Genomic DNA, 10212 nt, shown 5'->3' on the forward strand with positions numbered 1-10212 from the left:
CGGAAGCGCAGGGGAGAGATCAAAACAAAGGTCACTAGTTAGAAGTACAAAATGAGGATTTGTAAAGAAGAATTTCAGAGGATTTCGATATACGCCAAGAGGAGACTGGTTTTCCTTTTGCTAAAGTAAGGAAACTTTGCTTCTTTTGATCCTGTAAACAAACGTTGGTTTTCACGTGACTCACCGGCGCATGCGCAGCGCTGACCCCATACGTCATCAGCCCAGAACTGCTTCCGTGTACAACTGTTGGCGCAAGCTACATTAAAGTGATTATTACGTTTTGAATATGGATATTTTTCTTACAAAAACGCATCGATTCACTACAGGAGGCATTTGTTCACCCCTTGGAGCCGTGTTAGACACTTTTTTTAATGGATGGGCGCTTTTTATTTAACTTCTTTTGGAATGATGCATGCAAACACCCGCTGAGTGGCATTAAACAACTTGAAAGATCAAAGACAATTTTTAATATAACTCCGACTGGATTCGTCTGAAAGAAGAAAGTCATATACACCTAGGATGGCTCTGGGATGAGTAAAACACAGCCTAATTTCATTTTTGGGTGAACTAACCCTTTAATTCTTCAGCTTGTAAAACAAAAATTAAGTGTACAGTAATGCACTTACAGTGGACGTAAATGCATTATTGTAAACATTTCAAATCTATTTCTTTTTTTTTCTGTAGTGTGGAGCTTTATTTTTATTGAACCCAGAGCATTTCTTTGATTCACTATTTTGATTAAAATTCGACAAAAGCCTTTGAGAAACACCAACAATCTGAATAACACGCGAAGTGTTTAACGTTATGTTTTTGAGTATTTCTACAGAATGTTAGTATGTCAGCTGAAATCCTGACTGGCAGCGTGATCGGCGCTTTAGGGGCTTATCCAGAGGAGCGGTTTGTCTGCATGAGCTTTGTGATTCACATTGGTTCTTGTAATGTAGGGCTCAACTCAGAGGGTAGGCGTTATGGGGGCGTAAGTTCATATAGGTCAAATACGGCTCTCTCAAATCACAGTAGGAGCAGAGACGAAGTTGTGATATAAATTTTGGATCAGGATTTACAGAGCCAGCTCTAAAAATGTAAGCAGGCTGAGGGCTCAGAGTACGCTGAATCAGAAGATGCCAAAGAGGGGAAAGTAACAAATGAGATGTCTGTGGACTCATGGAGCTTTTATCATTCTCTCTCCTCTCTTTCAAATCTCGTGATAGATTTTTGGGAGCAGTTTTTCAGACAGCAAATCAGCGTTCCTTTGTGAATGTTTGACAATGACTGCAGACATCTGCCTTCCGCCTTGAGTTGCAATTATCAGGATGAGAACCGACAAAAGAGAATCTCATTTAATTGAAGCCAAATTTCATGTTTCTATGAAACCACGAGGCTCAAGTCATCCTGTCTAGGCAGTGGACACTTTTTCAAAAAAGCAAATTAGAGTAGATATTGCAAAAGTTACATTATTTAATGTTTTATCTCAATCATGTACACACACATTTCATGAGTTAAAGGAATAATTCACTCACATATGAAAACTATTATGTCATTTCAAGTTTGTATTTGTTTGTTTGTTTATTTATACATTTTTGTATATTTATTATTTATGCAAAAATGTTGTTTGGAGAGGAGGGTAAGAATTTTAATAGATAACCACACACATTTTGGTCTGTTCCACAAATCTATTGTTTTGCTTCAGGGTACTGGGAATTTAGTGTACAAGGCTTGTGTATTTTACTTTATTTTATTAAGATACAGTTTGTCACTGAACAGTCAATGCTACTCATTGTGTCATTCATTTTTTATATATGTGACCCTGGACCACAAAACCAGTCATAAGGGTCAGTTTTTCGAAATTGAGATTTATACATCATCTGAAAGCGGAATAAATAAGCTTTCCATTGATGTGTGATTTGTTAGGACAATATTTGGCCGAGATACAACTATTTGAAAATCTGGAATCTGAGGGTGCAAAAAAAAATCTAAATATTGAGTCTTCACCATTTCGCTATGATTTCTGTCTTACAGTTTCAATTCTGCATTCTGAAGTGATCTTTAGTTTGTAGCATGAAACCCGGTTGGAAACAAGTGCATAAAGGTTTGGTACTGCTAGTGGCTGAAGAACATATGAGTGTTAATTGATTGCCAAGCAGAAGTGACTGTTATGATGCTCGCAGTGTTGGGGAAAGTTACTTTTAAAAGTAATGCATTACAATATTGTGTTACTCTCTAAAAAAGTGACTACTTGCATTGCTTTTCATGGAAAGTAATGTTACTTTTTCTCATCTGGGCTGGGCTTACTTGTTTGTTTTTAATATAAAAGTTCTATTTTTGGCAAATGTAAAAGCACTTTCATTAAGTAGTAAGTAACTGGCAACAAAGTAACTGGCATTACTTATTTGAAAAAGTAACTCAGATATTTTTGTGTAAATTAAATAGTAATGCGTTACTTTACTAGTTACTCGAAAAAAGTAATCTGATTATGTAACTTGCGTTACTTGTAATGCGTTACTCCCAACACTAGATGCTGGAGAGTGTTGTTATACAGTTGCTAGGTTGTAAATGCTGACCCACAACATGTTATATTTTCATCACTAGATATAACTAGGTCTGTCCTTCAATGAAAGTTTATGAGTTTTCTTTCTTTTTTCCTTATGAAACACCACTAAAAACGTTTGCAGCTTTTATGCTTTCATTTTTGTGACTTTTGCCTCTTTTTTATTTAATTATATAGTGGAGAGTGACCGGAAATTCTGGAGAGACTGTGATGTTCATGAACATGTTAACCTCTGCACTCTGGCTCTGACTGTGGACCATTTTATGTAGAAATTGTGCCATGCAAATTGCGTTTGGTGCAGATTTTGTGCCGTGTTATGCCGTTACTTGATTTGCATAATTCCTTTAGTGAATCAGACAATAAAACAATGCAGACAGTGCTTGCAAATAAACAGAGCCATCAGCAGACACAATCCTTCCTCAATGAATTCACCCCTTAATCTTTTTATCTTTATTTTACAGTGGAATCTGGAAAATTGCTTTGATTAGATAGTCTTTTATCATCACTGACCTTATGTTTTCAAACATGATGAAGCATAAGAGTGAAACATGATAAGAATAGGGATGGATTTCACTGCTTAACTCCCATTTTTAGATGCCTTTATTCAGGTGACCGGGAGGCAAACGCAACTGCTTTCCCACAACCCCAAAACCTTGTGTGATTTAGCCTCCTCTGGAGGTTTACAGGATCAGAATGCAAAACAAGAGTAACCACCCTCCAACACAGCGGCCCAACACTGTATTTAATGCTTATGTGAATACTCCAGAGTCTTGTTAAAATATGGTTAGTGTAATATTCAGATCTGCTGGGCCCTCTCACCACACAAGATGGATTAAGCCTGCCACAAATGTTTAAAAATAGTCCGGAGGCCATGCACACACAGGCATAGACGCACATAGACACGCTAGTATAAAGACACGTTCTCATTGTCAACCCACAAAGTTCAAGATTGTCTCTGAAGAAATTGATTTTTAAGAGTTTTAGATAAAGAGCTCGTTTGAGGGAAGCCTGTTGTGGAAGGGGGACGGACGCCGCTGATGATCTCCACTGGGGGAAATGAGAGATTATGGAATATAGCTGACGGGAATTGCCAAGTGTGGGAGTGGAGTCATTAAAAGTATTGTTGGAATGAATGAATGCTCTATCCATCCATCCATCCGCACCGATCAGTCGGTCTGTCTATTCATAATATATGAATAACTTAAAATGAAAAACTAATGAGTGAGCCATTGCATACATAATGGATTATATGCAAGTCTTCCTTGCATAATTTGTTTGCAAGTGTGTTTGAGAGAAAGAAAGCAGTTTGTGTTGACTGCTTGACAGTTCTTTAACCCCACACATGCATTTTCATGTCTTTTTCTTTCAATAACATCTCTATATGAGAACTGTGAGAACACATTACAGCTTTGAAGTGCAACTGCACCTTCATACATCAAACAGGGCTTCAGCGTGTATTAGAAGCACCCTGCCTTCAGATGATAGAGATCCTGCGAGCCCTTTCAAGCTCCCGGGACTTTTAAAGGGAAGGTGCACAGGGATTAAACACAGAGGTTCAATATCAGTAAAAATCCCAGGACAACAAAGGGACAGCAAAGGGCATTTGAAGTCGATGGCAGAATGTGATCCGAACACTTTGTGATTTGTTGGTGTGGGATGTCATGATTTTATTATACAATCATTGACTCAGAACATGTCATTTCAAACTTGTTTGAAAAAAAAAAATGTCCACATTTACTGAAACTATATGGAAATGAGAAGTGTAAACATTCTGCTCATCTTTATAAATTATATGGATCGGAATGACATAAAAGTGAGTAAATGCTGGCAGGACTTTAAAGCGGACATAACGCACACAGTTTCTGCCAATCTCATGTTAAAGGTGCAATAGGTGATTGTCTTCAGAAACATTTTTTGCTTGAGTACCTATAGAGTAGTACTGCATCCTTCATATCGCTGAAGAGTCTTTAGTTTGATCAGATTTATAAAAGAAAGATACAGCTGTACCGCTTTTCACCGAAAACAGTCGAGTTCCTGGAGGCGTGCCGCGGGCGGAACATTTTTTGTTATGCTGGTTGAAAGTCTCTTCACATCCCGATAGCAATCATTAAGTTAAATGGTCTAAATGTATTTCTGTATTTATATATTCTGTGGAAGGCGTAGGACCAAGAAATGTTCGTCCAATCAAAACGCTCGGTCTGAACGTTTTAACTGGCTTTCCTACCTGCCTGTCAATGTATGTATCTCCATACCTCTGCGCACCCGGTTTGCGCAGACAGGATACGTCATCAGCTACCGCTTTTCACCGAAAACAGTCGAGTTCCTGGAGGCGTGCCGCGGGCGGAGCTAAAGAGTCAACGCTAAAGAGAGCTAAAGAGACATCGACATAAATAATTCCCTTAACGCTGGGTTCTTTGGGAAGCTGAACAAGTTTATCTTTCCCTCACAACCAGAAACACACTTCTTTGGTGACATCCTTCTCAAGCAAGTCCTGTGCAGCGCTGCCGATGACATCCGTGACCCGAATGAAGCACGTTGATGGGCTGCTCTTGCTCTCGCTGTGGTTGTGTGCACACGCACTCTTCCGGGAGAAGAGCCCATACACGGAATTCCACCCTTTATGATGTCATACAGGGCCATACTAAAAAAAAAACGTTCTGAAATGTATACTAACCCTGAAGGAGTTTGTATTTGGCACAGAAATACTCTGTCATTTGGTATGACTTTGGTCATGTTTAGCATGTGAGACTTTAACACTGTAGATAAGTCAGAATGCATTAAATAGCATTAGACATCCCCTTTAAATATTTCTTTAAATAATTTTGGAACAAAGTAGCAATGATGTAAATAGCAGACCGTTAATGAACAGACATTTAAGTAAGCAGCAATACTTTATATGGAAAAATATTTGGTCTTTAAAATTAAATCTGTAAAATTCAACACCATAGTTGTACATAGAATCTGTTTCTTACTGTCATAATGCATTGGCAAACCCCTGAGCACATGGTCATCAGATATGATTGCCACGTGAGAGGGAGTTGAAACAGGATTCAACTCTTCTCTGTACATCCGTTATCTCACTGTAGGACAGAAAGAGAAGTATGGATATGTTATCTCTATCTTTCTGAGCAGCGATTTGCACTTTCTGTCTTGACTATGTCAGTTTAATCCCTCTATAAAAGGGCTCACAAAGAGAAAGTTAGCACAGGAAAGTGATTAATTAGCTCTTTTTGAAGAAAACTTCATTCATCTCTCTTCTATAGTTACTCCTTGTCCAGGAATGTATATATGCGTCTGTTCCCCAAAGTGGAAAACAGTGTTTTGACTAGTTCTGTGTGGGGACTGGATGACAGTTATAAAATATTAGACAAACATTGACTGTTTTTATTTATTTAATATTTTGCAATAAAGTTAGTACACATATTCAGAAGTAAACAACATCAGAGAATGACTCATTTAGAGTAGAGCTAGCATAGCCTTTTTTTTTTTTTGGAGATCCCTTAGGATGTCTTCAGTGAATTTATGTGGTTTGAGATGAGAAGAAAGTGTTTGAAATAATAGAGAAATATAAATGTTAGTGTTAATTAGTGTTGTTATTGTTAAACTAAAACTATTACAAATCAATTTTGTTAACTGAAATAAAGCTCCAGTCACAAAGTAAAAATATAAGATGAAAAAATTGAATTTGCCTCGGCAACTAACTGAAATAAATAATTCTACAATTAATAAAACTGAAGTAAAAGACATTATCTTAAAAAAAATGTAGAAATATGAAAAATAATTAAAATAATAAAAGCACGTAAAATTACTCAAACTTAAACTGAAATTAAAAGGAAAATTGAAAAAAGCTAATTCAAAATATTAATAAATATTTTAATAGTATATAAATAAAATAATGTTATAATACTAAAATAACACTGGTTTTAATGTTTAAGTTACAGTTATTTTAAAGCGTATTTAAATTAAAATAAAGTTTGTATACTATGTAAATAAATGGTCTGGTTTCAGTACAACTGAATATTTTGTGTTTGTTTTTTTAAAGCATTTAGCAGTACAGAACAGGAGATAAACATTAAAATACACATAGTTTCATTTCAAATGATTGGCCTCAAGACATTATGTGTGACATTAGTATAAGGCTATTGTTTTCCATGTACAAAGTATTGCTATTTAACATGAAGCAGTTAATTTTTTAAATATATATTTTGTTTTAATCCGGATTGTGCCACAAATATTGTCAAAAGAGCTCACAGCACAGCATCTGGCAACGCGTTGTGCTCTGGCATGGGCTTCCCTAATCAAAGTGTTTTTCACTCCAAGGAAACCTGTGGCAATCCTAATCGGATTGCTATCTGTCCTCACAAGAGATTTGAGTTCACTCGAGTTCTTGTATTGTTGTTGTTGCCTCATGCCACTAAATTTGCAGAAAAACATCTTCTGTGTTATTTCAAAGACAAAAAAGTGTAATTCTATTTATGAACATTGCATGTGCAATGGGCTGAAAGTTGTAATTATGTAAATTATAACGCAGGTGTGGGTCAAGGCACATTGGTTTTTGGTTGATTTTGATCAAAACAGTAAATAAAACATTAGCTGTTCAAATCTACCTGATTGATGGAGTTGAATGATGAATATTTTGAAACCTAGTCATTTGAAAACAGAGTCACTGATGCAGCTTTGCAATGTGCAGAGAAATGACGCATTTTTAATTCATTTACTCACCCTCATGTCATTCCAAACCTGTATGATTTTCTTTCTTTTGAAAAACACAATCAAAAACGTTCCTTTTCCAAAAACGATGCAAAGCAGGATATAAAAGTAGTCCATGTGATTTGAGTGCTATATTGGAAGTCTTTTGAAGTGAATATGATAGCTTAAATAATTTTCCCCTGATAATCCTTGTCAATAATGTGCTTTGAAATTCTTTGAAATCTCTTTTGTGTTTCCAGTTAAAAAGAAAGTCATAAGAATTAGGAAAAACATAAGGGTGAGTAAATGATGACAGAAATATAATTTCCACCCCAAAAAAATGAAAATTTGCTGAAAATTTACTCACCCTCAGGCCATCCAATATGTAGATGAGTTTGTTTCTTCATCTAAACAGATTTGGAAAAATGTAGCATTACATCACTTGCTCACCAGTGGATCCTCTGCAGTGAATGGGTGCCGTCAGAATGAGAGTCCAAACAGCTGATAAAAACATCACAATAATCCACACCACTCCAGTCCATCAATTAATGTCTTGTGAAGTGAAAAGATACCTGTTTGTAATAAATAAATCTATTGTTAAGACATTTTTAATTTCAAACTATTGCTTCCGTCTAAAATGATTCCATAATCCATAATATTGCTTTCTCCAGTGAAAAGGTCGTCTCGTCTGAGTCAGGAGAGAAATGAAGTGACGGCTTAATGATGTATTTGTTTCTAACAAACATGCAGCTTTTCACTTCACGAGTTGTTAACTGATGGACTGGAGTTTGTGTGGATTACTTGTGGATTATTGTGATGTTTTTATCAGCTGTTTGGTCTCTCATTCTGACGGCACCCATTCACTTAAGAGGATCCACTGTAGAGCAAGTGATGTGATGCTAAATTTCTCCAAATCTGTTCTGATGAAAAAGCAAACTCATTTACATTTTGGATGGCCTGAGGGTGAGTACATTTTCAGCAATTTTCAATTTTTGGGTGAACTGTTCCTTTAAATATTCTGAAAAGCTGTTTTTTTAATTTATTTTTATTACATTGTTGAAAACACATGCCACACTGGATCATTTTTAGGTACATACTTGAATTTCATAGATATCATTATTATTTTTTATCGAAACTGCTATTTTTATGAGCGGGTACAACTTTTTGATATACTGTGACAAGTGTGTGCTATCATTCTGGAAGGGCTGTGGTCTAATCCAGTGTTTCCCAACCGGGGTGCCGCGGCACCCTGGGGTGCCGTCTGTCGAGAGCAGGGGTGCCGTGTAAAAAATCCTTTTTTAATATTTTTAAATTGCTAAAATTTTGAAAAAAGCATCTATTATATAATATCACTACCCTTGCAATGGTGGGTTGGAACAGTTGCGCAGTTGCCTAGCAACAGGCAGAGGTGGGTTTCCCAAAAGCTTTGTTGCACAATGAACATTGTTGAGTCCACTATAGAGCCTTGGTAGTTTCTGAAATTCCCCACATTTCACACATCGTGTTTTTATAAACTGAGTTGAGAGGTGTTTGTGACAGAGGCCTGATTCTCTATTCCAAACAACTCCTACATAGCATCATATATTCATTACGCAATGACATTCCAAGGGTACACGTCTCATTTCTCAAATTAAGTTGAAGGCTAAAGGTTAAAAGCAAATCAGTCAGTCAAAACTAATGCTGATACACTTCTTTAAAAATCTGAGTAACACTTTAGTATAGGGACTGATTTTCACTATTAACTAGTTGCTTATTAGCATGCCTATTATTACCATATTGGCTGTTTATTAGTACTTATAAAGCACATATTCTGCATGACCATATTCTACAACCCTAATTCTACCTAATAACTAAACTTAACAACTACCTTACTAACTATTAATAAGCAGCAATTTAGGAGTTTATTGAGGCAAAAGTCGTAGTTAATGGTTTGTTAATAGTGAGAATTGGACCTTAAAATAAAGTGTGACCATAATTTGGGAAGTCATGTAAAAGTCAGTTTTCTGTTTGTCTTGAATATTTGCAATCACATGTGGGTTGAGTCACTGTATGATGGAGGTCCCTTAAAGGGGTCATATGATGTTGCTAAAAAGAACATTATTTGGTGTAATGAAATGTGTTTATGCGGTTTAAGGTAAAAAAAAAACACATTATTTTCCACATACTGTACATTATTGTTTCTCCTCTATGCCCCGCCTTTCTGAAACGCGTCGATTTTTACAAAGCTCATCGGTCTGAAAAGTGGTGTGTTCTCTGATTGGCCAGCTATCCGGTGCGTTGTGATTGGCCGAATACCTCAAGCGTGTAACGGAAATGTTACGCCCCTTACCATACTGTGATAGTCATTATTTTTGCTCAGAAAAAAAATAAACAAGACATTCTAACATACAAATAAAATTTAAGCTGTATTAAACGTTTATTGTTTTGATGCTTGAAAACCCCTTTTCATCGTTGACCCAGTTACAGGTTGTTCAAAGTAATTAGTCATGTAGTTAAATTTTGTTTGTTTGTTTAGTATTGTTGAAATATATGCTTAAGGCCTATTATTGGATTGCATCTGTGAAACATCTGAAAGCCATTAAAAGTCTATTTAAACATCTTTTATTTTATATGTATTTCTTATCAAAACTATCTCATCTTTTGACAATTAAAGGCACAATATGTAAGATTTTTTTATTAAGATATCCAAAAACCACTAGAACGGTGTTATATATTTTGCTGACTTGTGTACTTACATTATCCCAAATGTTTCGAAGAATGTTTAAATCCAGAGAAATAATCTATTTTAGTGACGGGGACGGAGAGTGTCCATAGTGTCATTGTGTCGCCTGCCAGTGACGTCATACACCCTCGATTTCCGGTTTTGTTTTGTAGAAAACATGAAAACACCAAAGACGCTTTAATATGTTAAGCGTTTTATTAGACCGGTGACGACCGCACAGAGTAGCATTATAACAGAACTTTTAAATGTATCT

At 36.1% G+C, this 10212-nt stretch overlaps 1 protein-coding gene and 1 long non-coding RNA gene across 2 annotated transcripts in view; one reads left to right on the forward strand and one right to left on the reverse strand.

Moving 5' to 3' along the window:
- LOC107750762 (uncharacterized) overlaps window positions 1-3795 on the reverse strand; it is a 15547-nt gene extending 11752 nt beyond the window's left edge. Inside the window, exon 1 of the long non-coding RNA XR_001641176.1 lies at window positions 3786-3795. This is a non-coding gene — a long non-coding RNA (uncharacterized LOC107750762). The remainder of the gene's footprint in view (window positions 1-3785) is intronic.
- cabp7a (calcium binding protein 7a) overlaps window positions 1-10212 on the forward strand; it is a 37042-nt gene that overhangs the window by 16473 nt on the left and 10357 nt on the right. The window lies entirely within an intron of this gene.

This window comes from Sinocyclocheilus rhinocerous, unplaced genomic scaffold, assembly GCF_001515625.1.
Source record: "Sinocyclocheilus rhinocerous isolate Xijiao unplaced genomic scaffold, SAMN03320098_v1.1 scaffold2347, whole genome shotgun sequence".
Classification (NCBI taxonomy): Eukaryota; Metazoa; Chordata; class Actinopteri; order Cypriniformes; family Cyprinidae; genus Sinocyclocheilus; species Sinocyclocheilus rhinocerous.